General features: G+C 39.5%; 2 long non-coding RNA genes across 22 annotated transcripts in view; one reads left to right on the plus strand and one right to left on the minus strand.

Moving 5' to 3' along the window:
- The window catches only part of LOC102154499, a 310,721-nt gene that overhangs the window by 114,079 nt on the left and 184,248 nt on the right, over positions 1 to 12,394 (minus strand). For 2 of the 21 annotated variants that reach the window (XR_005374238.1, XR_005374233.1), the window contains exon 1: positions 2,771 to 2,834. The exons of 18 other annotated variants lie outside the window; for them this stretch is intronic. This is a non-coding gene — a long non-coding RNA (uncharacterized LOC102154499). Of the gene's footprint in view, positions 1 to 2,770; positions 2,835 to 12,394 lie in introns of those variants that run through there. One more of the 21 variants, XR_005374235.1, reaches the window with a different exon arrangement.
- Positions 1 to 12,394, plus strand: part of LOC119877281 — a 47,492-nt gene that overhangs the window by 948 nt on the left and 34,150 nt on the right. The gene's annotated exons all lie outside the window — the stretch shown is intronic.

Below are 12,394 nucleotides of genomic sequence, written 5' to 3' on the forward strand. Positions count from 1 at the left end.
CCCATCTATTTTTCCATTACTTCCATAAAAACCGAACTCTAAATTTGTATTTAGTGTGACAATATAATCGATTTTCCATTCCTTTTTCCAGCTTTCTTTTCCACAAGGTAGGGGTGTGTGATTATGTCCCTGACCATAAGACATATTGGGGTGTGGGACAGAGTTTCCAGCAAAGTTGCAGGTAGGGAGTGCTAATTCAGCTCCACAGTCTCTATCCTTCTTTCCACTTTTCTTGTGATCTGTATTGAAGATAAGATGGCTTGAACCTTAGAATTCATCTTTGTCAAGAAAGAACCTTGAAGATAGAAGCCCTGGAGTGAAGATACTTGAGCAGAAACCTAGAAGGAGTTAGGTGGCTGAGTAATTCATCAAACCATCCAGTGAGACTGGCCTACCTACTTCTTATGTATTTTTATCTCACTGTTACTTCAGACTTTTTCTTTTTGCAGCCAAATTATTCGAATTCATAGTCCTAATATCCCTCTATAAGCTGCCAAACATTACTATTATTTTAATAAGGAATTTTGCTTACAAATAATCCCTAAACATTTCCAGAGACTGTGGACATCCATACGGCTAATGCAAGAAGTATTTTCATCTTTTTTTTATTCATGTTGATTTTATTCATCTAAACAGTTCATTCACTTGCATTTAAGTTTCTGATTTCCCCTAGTGATTATTTGGAGTATATTAAAAGAAAAGAAAATGTAGCCATTATTAAACACTGAGTTGTCTTTTTTTTTTTAGTTATGTCTTATAAAAAACAAATCATCCTAAAGCATAGGTATTCACTAAAAGCATATAATACTTTAATATCAAAGAAATGGTTAAAAAAAACAGTCCTATTATTTTATATAATTTCAGTGAATTTAATTTACTTAATTTAAAAGGTTCAGTCTTCTCCCCTTCATTACTGACATCCTGATTGTGTGGGCAGCACCAAAGGGCTCAGTTTTAAAAACCTGCACTACCTGTCCCTCTCTCAAAACAGCAAAGGACAAGTAATGCAATTTTGGCCAAATAGATAGAAGTACAAGTAGCTGATAGATCTTCCTGAAAATCTCCTTTAAAATAAGTAGACTCAGCACATTTATGCCCTTTTACCCTTTACCATCTCCTTCTGTCTGGTGCGAGTATGAGAGCTGATGCTGGAGCAGCCAGCTTAAGACCATTAATGAAAAGCCAAAAAAAAAAATCACAGAAACCTGGACTCAGATACCTTTTAGCAGCAGGCCCAATGCCTGCTAATGCCTGGCTTCAGATTTAACTGTGAGAGTAGATTATAAATCCCCAATGTAAGTTATAGGAAGCCAGGTGGGCAAATTCAATCTCCAACAGTTACACAGCCATAGGGGAAAAAAATAAATAAAAAGGAAGCAAATTATGTGTATTTTAAGAGATGGACTCTAAGAAATGATCATTTTTAAGGACATTTTCAAGTCTGCTTTCCTGTACTTTTAGTTGATGATTGGCAATATTTCATCTTTCCATTGTGTCTTCAATCCTGAGAGGATCTGTAGCATTCTCTTCTTTTTTCCCTATTCTTTAAGAAGAGGTCTCCCTCAGGGAATTATTTCTGAGCCTCTTATTGATAGATAATTGAGATACTGCCTCCAATTCTTTTTTAGTTCCTTTCCCTAATTTGATTCTTTTTCTTCAGCACCTGATTACTTTCCTTCTGACTCTACTCTTCTCCTCTGCTTTTATCTCTTCTCTTAGTTTTTCTTTACCTCTATTTTGTCTTCTCTTTACTTTTCCATTTAATCCATCTTTAAATATATATCGCAATTCTGAAAAATCAGTTATTTTATTCTCTCTTTCCCATCATCCCAAGTGTTTAAGCTACTGAAATTATGGAAAATATAAAGAAGGAATCAGTTTAGCAGACAAATATAATGACTCATACTGTCAGTGAACTGGCTATACACACACATTCATATGTATAAACACATATATGTGTATACATACACATTATATATACTGGTTGGTGCTCTCTTTAGAGAGTCTATTACAAAATGGATAACATATCACTGGTAAAAAAAAAAAAAAAAGATACAAAAAAAAGAAGCTCTTCTTGGTACATCTTGATCCCAGTGATTTTCATAGCATGACATAGTACTTGCTGGTATAAAATGTCAATTTGTATGTATGTAATACATGCACTTTTAAAAATTTTAGTCTATATCAGACTTAAAGCAATTTCTCCATTTCTTACACTAAACATGACACGAGTCTTAAAGGTGCTTCCTTACTTTAAAATTATTTCTCTAATTTTTTTGTGAACTTGATTTTGGAGCTTTCTCCCAACAACTTCCACCTCCAGTTCTCTCCCAATTTGAAAGCAAAGTACATAAAAATTGGAATACCCATTCACCATCTTTACAATGATTTATATAATAAATCGATCTTGCCATAAAATCATCTCTTTAGGTAAATCTGATGTGGAAATAACAATGCCTGCAAATTATTTTACTTGTTTATAACTTCAAAATCCTTTACCAGGCTTTAAAGATAATTCATGGTTCATTACCTTAGGGTCATTTCATGACAGCAATTGTGGTTTTCAGAACATAAAAATGCCACACAGTAACTAAATGAATATAAAACAGGCGCCTCAACAGAAAGAAATGAAGCTCGGTTTCAACAGCCTTGCTTGCATCGGAAGAGAAAATGGGCAAGAAAGTAAATTGAACTGACAAGGTGTTGTAAGCTGTAGACGGAAGACTACTACTTCATTAACTTAGCAAAAGATTTTGACCCTTCACAATACCTGTAATAGTTTAGCTGTGTAAGGTGCTTGGCCTCTTTCATTTGAAAACCATTTTCCCAGAAACAGATTTCTGGAAATAGCTTAGCACCACCAAGTTATCCCATTGTGACATCTGGAACTGGCAATGTGATGAAAATGCCAAGAGTGGACATCAGGAGGCTTTTTTTTGCCTCAGTCAAATATGAAAAGACAACAAAACAGCAGTAAACTCTTACTCCCATCTGTGTGAGAGGCTGTCACTGTCTTCTAAGTAGACTTCCACAGCTGTCATCATGCCCTGGAGGTCTCATTGGCAACTTCCTTCCTATGATCTCCACCCAAATCCCCCACCTAAAAAGGCACACAGAAAGGAGCCATCTGATCATGTTCATTCTCATTGTCAAGAGAAAGCATTGAATTCTAAAGGCTTTTCTTTCAGCCTAGGCAGCACATGGGAGCCATGAGAAATCCCAACAAAAATTTGTTATCCAGCAGTTGGCTCCAGGTACTGGTCCAAGCCCCCTCCATACCAATCATTCCTTTTATCCTTTCAACATTGGTTTCTTCATTTTAAGGCTTAAGTAAACCAAGGCCAAGCAATTGTTACTTAGGGTCACACAGTGGGTCGCGGAGCTAGAATGTGAATCTACATGACTCCAGAGAGCTCTTCTGAACAGTTACCAGTACTGCTTTAAGAAAGAAACAAACCAGCCTTAAATATGGCTTCCCAAGTGCTGACCTGGAAATTCAGCCTGTTACCCGTCCCTTTGTTCAGCTCCTCCCCTTCAGTCACTTAGCACCGGCAAACCCTGCAGGGCTGAGTGCTCCTGTAATGACACTGAAAGAGTACATAGATTTCTAAGCAGCTTAGAAACCCTGAGGTTTCCTCCTGGTATTTTTTGAAGTGTTATTCTTTGGGAGGCTGGTCTTTCACCAGTCCTACAGGACAATTACAACTTGTCCGTTGAAGATGCAGCATTATTCTCCCCCCTTTAACCCCATGGCATTTGCATTTCCTTATCACAATGCACAGGCAGCTACTGATCTGATGGTTAAGCAGGCACTTCATCAGCTGCTCCTGCCCGTACAACCAGTTGCTCTAATCTCTACCAACCAGTTCAGCCCTGCTACTTTTGGGGTGACAGGAATGACGCCAAGTTTCCCTATGCCATTGTGCTCTTTGTCTTCTGCCTCTAACTTCTTCCCTGCTACCACAGACACTTCAACTATGCTCTCTTCTTCCCAAGGAATTTTGATTCAATGTACTTTTCCCTGAAGGTAGTCTGAACCTGCAGCCCTACCCCTTCTCTTACCCTCCAGGTATTCAGGCCTATGGAGTACTACTAAAACTTGCCAAAAGAAAACTGCCTGGCCTTCATAGCCTGTAGTGCCTCTCTGGATTTGGCAAGGGCTTCCAAAATCATTCTGGACAGAAGGAGGAGGAGGATGCAAGAGTGAAATTAATCATCATATCTCTCTGTTTCCTCTCCTACAGTTTGTCATCAAATCTAGGAAGTGCTAGAGCAGTCTATCCAATTAGTCCATAGAGATTATTAGTTAATTCTGACCTATCAGAAAAGAACCTACTCAAAAAAAAAAAAAAAAAAAAAAAAAAAGGCCTGGAAATAGCAAATTAAACAGGCTGCTAAATTTAATCAGATAACAGGAAATTACTCAAATAACTGCTTGGCCTATTCTAGCTAATTGGCTTGTTTATTAAGGAATTATGAAAACTATTTTGCACATTAGTTTACTGAAGTTGGGGAGTAAATGCCTGATGCTTCCATTTCAGACTGAATTCAAGAAAAATGGTCCAAATTTTAGGACAGATGAGTTGTGAGCTTAAGAAGTGTATTGCTATTATACCTTAAAATTCAAAATGGAGTGAAGCTTTCCTGATAGCCTGATAGGAAATGAGAAGGATAAATGAGAAAGGAACCAATTGTTCCCCAGAAGCACTCAGGTTAGATCTGGAAAGTCTTTAATTTGCTGCTTTCCTGTGTTGAATGCCAAATTGATAGGAGAGATGCTTTATTTGGATATGGACTTTGGCTTGAAGTAGTATTTTTTCACATATTTGGAATTTATATTGGTCACTGCATTTGAGGCTGAAAAACAGTTCAGTTAGCACCGTGGGTGGTTAGCAATAATCAGACTAAGTGCCTTGATGGCATTGCTAAACTGAGTCAATATCAGAAGGTTATCAGCAACGGCTATGTTAAAATACAAAGGCTATTATCAAAAGAGAAGAGAGTTTTAGTTCCTACTTGATCTAATCTATATGCTAGGGTTTCACAGGAGGCAAAATACAGCAGCTCCAGGTTCTGTGTTTTTTTAAAAAAAAAAAAAAAAAAAAAAAAAAAACATAAAGAGACTGAGAAGTATATGTTATTTCCTTACTCAAAGGAATAAATATAAAGGAGGATGTTTGGGAATTGGAATCATTTTGGGCACTTGGGTGGCTCAGTAGGTTAAGAATCTAACTCTAATTTCAGCTTGGGTCATGATCTTGGGCTCTGTGCTGAGCATGGAGCCTGCTTGAGATTTTCCCTCTTTCCTTCTACCCCTCCCCTACCTCCCTGCTCACACACTCTCTCTGTAAAAAATAAATAAATAAATAAATAAATAAATAATAAAAAAATAAAATAAAATAAAATAAAATAAAATAATAAATAAAATAAAATAAAATAAAATAAAATAAAATAAAATAAGGAATTGGAATCATTTTAAAGAAAGAGCTAACCAACTGAGGTTAGAATAATATGGAGTGAATGTTGGTTTTGTATCTGTAAATTCATATATTCAAAGGATCCCAGGAACCATGAAATTTGCTTCCATGAAATGTTGCCAGATACATGATACTTGGGCAATAAAACAGTTTATCTTCAGAAGAGGTTGTGAGCTGAGACGTGAATACATATTTGTGTGACATTAAGACACCTGTCTCTAAATGCTTTTAAAAGTGTTGATAGTAGAGCCTGATATGAAGATTTGGTCTTATACAAAATATGAAAGGTCATAGTTCTTGGATAGTTCCATAATATGGGACGTGGACTAATAAGACAGGAGGGCCTCAAGTTCCTGCCACTGAGAGGAAATTAATGGAGGGTTTCGCTGCCGATGTACTTGTGGTAAGAAGATGCTTATGTTATATTGACTGTACTCAATTTTAAAATAGCACAGACAGTAAGTGTGTATTGTTTTTAATCTCTAACTTAGGGGTGCTGAAGTGAACATTCCAAGTTCTTTGACTGGACTCTACTAGCCTGTAACTATGTGCATTCCTAGTCCAGAAGCTTTGTGTTTTTGTCCTCAATCAACATCAGAGCCCTTAAAAGCTAACATATTGGATGATAAAATGTGCTTTCATCAGTGAACCAAGTGGCATTTAAGATGGGTGTGGAGAGAGTTATTGTTCATGGTGACATGTCTCACTCCAAAACTTTTGTAAGAATGGAGAATAAGAATCAGCACACCCAATAGTCTGTCCTATAGGATATAATCTTAGATTTAGGATTCTGAAATTAAATCTGTATTTTACCACTGTATTAGCATTCTCCAGAGAAATAAATTTTTTTTTAATTTTTATTTACTTATGATAGTCATACACACAGAGAGAGAGAGAGAGAGAGAGAGGCAGAGACACAGGCAGAGGGAGAAGCAGGCTCCATGCACCGGGAGCCCGATGTGGGATTTGATCCCGGGTCTCCAGGATCGCGCCCTGGGCCAAAGGCAGGCGACAAACCGCTGCGCCACCCAGGGATCCCTCTCCAGAGAAATAGAACCAATAGGATATTAAATATATAATTATCATAAAGAATTGGCTAAAAGCAATTACAGAGGCTGGCCAGATCCAAGATCTGTAGTGGACAAGCTAGAGATCCAGGAGAGCCAATGATGTAAGTTCTAGTCTGAAGGCGGCTGGCCTGAAACCCAGACAGAGCTGATGTTTCAGCTTTTTGTTTTATTTTGTTTTTTTTAAGATTTATTTATTTATTCATTCAGAGAGAGAGGGAGAGAGGCAGAGACACAGGCAGAGGGAGAAGCAGGCTCCATGCAGGGAGCCCAACGCAAGACTCGATCCTGGGTCTCCAGGATCACACCCTGGGCTGCAGGCCCTGCTAAACCGCTGCACCACCGGGGCTGCCCTGATGTTTCAGTTTAAATCTAAGGTCAAGATAAAACCAGTGTCTCTCTTTAGAGATAGTTAGGCAGAAGGAATTCCCTGTTATCTGGGGAAAGGTCAGTTTGTTTGCTCTATTCAGGCCTTCAACTGATTGGGAGGGCAAGTGCTGGATCTGGGCTTATCCCCTCCCCATATAATTAATTAGGTCTGTGTTTATATGTTCCCATATCATCCTATACTTCCTTTTTCAGAGTAATCAATTCCCTTGTAACTGTTCAGAATCTGTGTCCTATTTGACTCCGAATTAGCTGAAGGTAGGGATGGTATGCCTTGGACTTTGTTGCCAATGTCTGGTACATACTGTTCTCAACTAGAACTGATCCTTGAACACCACCAGTTGGAACTGCACAGGCTGACTTATACTAATTGTTTTTTGATAAATATAGTACAATACTGCAGAAGTATTTTTTTATGATTTTTTAGCATTTTATTTTTCCCTATGTTACCTTATTATAAGAATACAACATATAGACTCTCTGTTCCTCCCCGTTCAACAGACAGCCGCATCTTCTAGTGCAGTGCCAGTCGTGTCCCCAAGACACAATGGTGAAGGTCAGAGTAAATGGATTTGGCCATATTGGGTGCTTGGTCATCAAGGCTGCTTTTAACTCTGGCAAAGTGGATATTGTCACCATCAATGACCCCTTCATTGACCTCAACTACATGGTGTACCAATGGCAAATCCCATGACATGGTCAAGGCTGAGAACAGGAAACTTGTCATCAATGGGAAGCCCATCTCCATCTTCCAGGAGTGAGATCTTGCCAACATCAAATGGGGTGATGCTTGTGCTGAGTATGTTGTGGAGTCCACTAGGGTCTTTACCACCATGGAGAAGGCTGGGGCTCACTTGAAAGGCGGGGCCAAGAGGGTCATCATCTCTGCTCCTTCTGCTGATGCCCCCATGTTTGTGATAGGTGTGAACCCCAAGAAGTATGACAACTGCCTCAAGATTGCCAGCAATGCCTCCTGCACCACCAACTGCTTGGCTCCTCTAGCCAAAGTCATCCATGACCACTTCGGCATTGTGGAGGGCCTCATGACCACTGTCCATGCCATCACTGCCACCCCAAAGACCATGGATGGCCCCTCTGGGAAGCTGTGCATGATGGCCGAGGGGCTGCCCAGAACATCATCCCTGCTTCCACTGGTGCCACCAAGGCTGTGGGCAAGGTCATCCCTGAACTGAATGGGAAGCTCACTGGAATGGCCTTCCGAGTCCCCACCCCAACGTGTCAGTTGTGGATCTGACCTGCCACCTGGAGAAAGCTGCCAAACATGACGACATCAAGAAGGTGGTGAAGCAGGCATTAGAGGGCCCCCTCAAGGGCATCCTGGGCTACACTGAGGACCAGGTTGTCTCCTGCGACTTCAACAGTGACACCTACTCTTCCACCTTCGACATCGAGGCTGGCATTGCCCTCAATGACTACTTCGTCAAGCTCATTTCCTAGTATGACAATGAATTCGGCCACAGCAACTGGGTGGTGGACCTCATAGTGCACATGGACTCCAAGGAGTAAGAGCCTCCTGGACTACCAGCCACAGCAAGAACAAGAGGAAGAGAGAGGCCCTCAGCTGCTGGGGAGTCCCTGCCCCAATTTAATCCCCCAACACACTGAGAATCTCCTGACCTTCAATTTATATCCCAGACCCCGAGGAAGGGGAGGGGCTTGGGGAGCCCTACCTTGTCATGTACCATCAATAAAGTATACTGTAGCCCCCCCCCAAATAATATGATATATAATGCTGCTTTAACAACAACAACAACAACAAAAGCCCACCTACATTAGGAAAAACAATCTGCTTTACTCTATCCATTTAACGGTTAAATTCATCCAGAAAAACCCTCACAGAAACAGTGAGGATAATGTATCAACAAGTATCTGGGCACTCCAAAGTCCAATCAAGCTATTAGATAAAATTAACCATCACAACTACCTAAGAATTTTGACATTTGTCCCAAGCAAAACATTAAGTCATTGCTGCTTTAGAATGAGGTCACATCCATCTCAAATAATCATATACAGTGATGTTAGAACAATGAAATGGTCAGAGACCTGAACTGAATCAGTATTACTGAACAAATTCCATGGTTTTTGTGCATGCATGCTAATATAGCTTGATCCTACATGGAAGAATTTTTCATTGTCACTTGCTGCTTGTGGTGGTAAGACTATAAGGGGGATACCTATAGCTCCCAAACCCCTCTAAGCTACTGGAGACTTCCCACTATCAACCAAGAAAGAACCTCTTGTGAATAACCCTACATTGGCTCATGTTAGATTGCAGCACAACTTCTATAAAATCTCCAGGCAGAAAATGACTTTTTCCACTGAAGAGGTTTTGAAATGCCCTTGCATCTCAATAGCACCCAAGATAATACTGATGTCACAGAGAGGACATGGGTGACAGAGAGCACAGCCACATCCCTGAGGTAAAGAGTAGAGGCTTCAAAAGCCCACAGCTATATTTGATAATATGAAAACTAGGATGCTAGCATTGCACAGAACCTGTAGGAGTAAAATGCAGCTTCTATGGAAATCAATTGCCAATGGGTGTCCCATGAGCAAAGGGAGAAATAAATAATTAGGACCCAAACAAAGAAGTAGACATCAGAGCACACCCAAACAAGAGAATTCAGAGAACAGCGGGACTAGTCCCTTATTACATGCTTAGAGATTATTATCAGTTCCATGGTAATTAGAACTGCAAATAGGCCAAGAGCCACTGAATTACTTTACAGCTCGTTATATGTTTGTAGATGGAATTTTATGTAGTTCTTATAGGAGAGGACAAAAGAGAGATAATATTTCCCAATTAAAGAACCCTCCATATTTTGTTATGGGATGAATGGAAACCACCTTATAAAATTAGACTCAAGATTCTGGTGCCCTTAATTTCTCTTTCTTCAGTCTCATTGTTAGTGTATAGAAATGCCACTGACTTCTGGGCATTGATTTTGTATCCTGCCACGCTACCGAATTGCTGTATGAGTTCTAGCAATCTTGGGGTGGAGACTTTTGGGTTTTCTATGTAGAGTATCATGTCATCGGCGAAGAGGGAGAGTTTGACTTCTTCTTTGCCAATTTGAATGCCTTTAATGTCTTTTTGTTGTCTGATTGCTGAGGCTAGGACTTCCAGTACTATGTTGAATAGCAGTGGTGAGAGTGGACATCCCTGTCTTGTTCCTGATCTTAGGGGAAAGGCTCCCAGTGCTTCCCCATTGAGAATGATATTTGCTGTGGGCTTTTCATAGATGGCTTTTAAGATGTCGAGGAATGTTCCCTCTATCCCTACACTCTGAAGAGTTTTGATCAGGAATGGATGCTGTATTTTGTCAAATGCTTTCTCTGCATCCAATGAGAGGATCATATGGTTCTTGGTTTTTCTCTTGCTGATATGATGAATCACATTGATTGTTTTACGGGTGTTGAACCAGCCTTGTGTCCCAGGGATAAATCCTACTTGGTCATGGTGAATAATTTTCTTAATGTACTGTTGGATCCTATTGGCCAGTATCTTGTTGAGAATTTTTGCATCCATGTTCATCAGGGATATTGGTCTGTAATTCTCCTTTTTGGCGGGGTCTTTGTCTGGCTTTGGAATTAAGGTGATGCTGGCTTCATAGAACGAATTTGGAAGTACTCCATCTCTTTCTATCTTTCCAAACAGCTTTAGGAGAATAGGTATGATTTCTTCTTTAAACGTTTGATAAAATTCTCCTGGGAAGCCATCTGGCCCTGGACTCTTGTGTCTTGGGAGGTTTTTGATGACTGCTTCAATTTCCTCCCTGGTTATTGGCCTGTTCAGGTTTTCTATTTCTTCCTGTTCCAGTTTTGGTAGTTTGTGGCTTTCCAGGAATGCGTCCATTTCTTCTAGATTGCCTAATTTATTGGCGTATAGCTGTTCATAATATGTTTTTAAAATCGTTTGTATTTCCTTGGTGTTGGTAGTGATCTCTCCTTTCTCATTCATGATTTTATTAATTTGAGTCTTCTCTCTCTTCTTTTTAATAAGGCTGGCTAATGGTTTATCTATCTTATTAATTCTTTCAAAGAACCAACTCCTGGTTCTGTTGATCTGTTCCACAGTTCTTCTGGTCTCGATTTCGTTGAGTTCTGCTCGAATCTTTATTAGCTCCCTTCTTCTCTTGGGTGTAGGATCTATTTGCTGTTTTTTCTCTAGCTCCTTTATGTGTAAGGTTAGCTTTTGTATTTGAGTTCTTTCCAGTTTTTGAATGGATGCTTGTATTGCGATGTATTTCCCCCTTAGGACTGCTTTTGCTGCATCCCAAAGATTTTGAACAGTTGTATCTTCATTCTCATTAGTTTCCATGAATCTTTTTAATTCTTCCTTAATTTCCTGGTTGACCCTTTTATCTTTTAGCAGGATGGTCCTTAACCTCCATGTGTTTGAGGTCCTTCCAAACTTCTTGTGATTTAGTTCTAATTTCAAGGCATTATGGTCCGAGAATATGCAGGGGACAATCCCAATCTTTTGGTATCGGTTCAGACCCGATTTGTGACCCAATATGTGGTCTATTCTGGAGAAAGTTCCATGTGCGCTTGAGAAGAATGTGTATTCAGTTGAGTTTGGATGTAAAGTTCTGTAGATATCTGTGAAATCCATCTGGTCCAGTGTATCATTTAAAGCTCTCGTTTCTTTGGAGATGTTTTGCTTAGAAGACCTATCGAGTATAGAAAGAGCTAGATTGAAGTCACCAAGTATAAGTGTATTATTATCTAAGTATTTCTTCACTTTGGTTATTAATTGATTTATATATTTGGCAGCTCCCACATTCGGAGCATATATATTGAGGATTGTTAAGTCCTCTTGTTGAATAGATCCTTTAAGTATGATATAGTGTCCCTCTTCATCTCTCACTACAGTCTTTGGGGTAAATTTTAGTTTATCTGATATAAGGATGGCTACCCCTGCTTTCTTTTGAGGACCATTCGAATGGTAAATGGTTCTCCAACCTTTTATTTTCAGGCTGTAGGTGTCCTTCTGTCTAAAATGAGTCTCTTGTAGACAGCAAATAGATGGGTCCTGCTTTTTTATCCAGTCTGAAACCCTGCGCCTTTTGATGGGGTCATTAAGCATTTACAATTGCACCCAAAAGCATAAGATACCTAGGAATAAACCTCACCAAAGATGTAAAGGATCTATACCCTAAAAACTATAGAACACTTCTGAAAGAAATTGAGGAAGACACAAAGAGATGGAAAAATATTCCATGCTCATGGATTGGCAGAATTAATATTGTGAAAATGTCAATGTTACCCAGGGCAATATACACGTTTAATGCAATCCCTATCAAAATACCATGGACTTTCTTCAGAGAGTTAGAACAAATTATTTTAAGATTTGTGTGGAATCAGAAAAGACCCCGAATAGCCAGGGGAATTTTAAAAAAGAAAACCATATCTGGGGGCATCACAGTGCCAGATTTCAGG

The sequence above is a fragment of the Canis lupus genome, chromosome 19 (genome assembly GCF_011100685.1).
Source record: "Canis lupus familiaris isolate Mischka breed German Shepherd chromosome 19, alternate assembly UU_Cfam_GSD_1.0, whole genome shotgun sequence".
In the NCBI taxonomy this organism is placed as follows: Eukaryota; Metazoa; Chordata; class Mammalia; order Carnivora; family Canidae; genus Canis; species Canis lupus.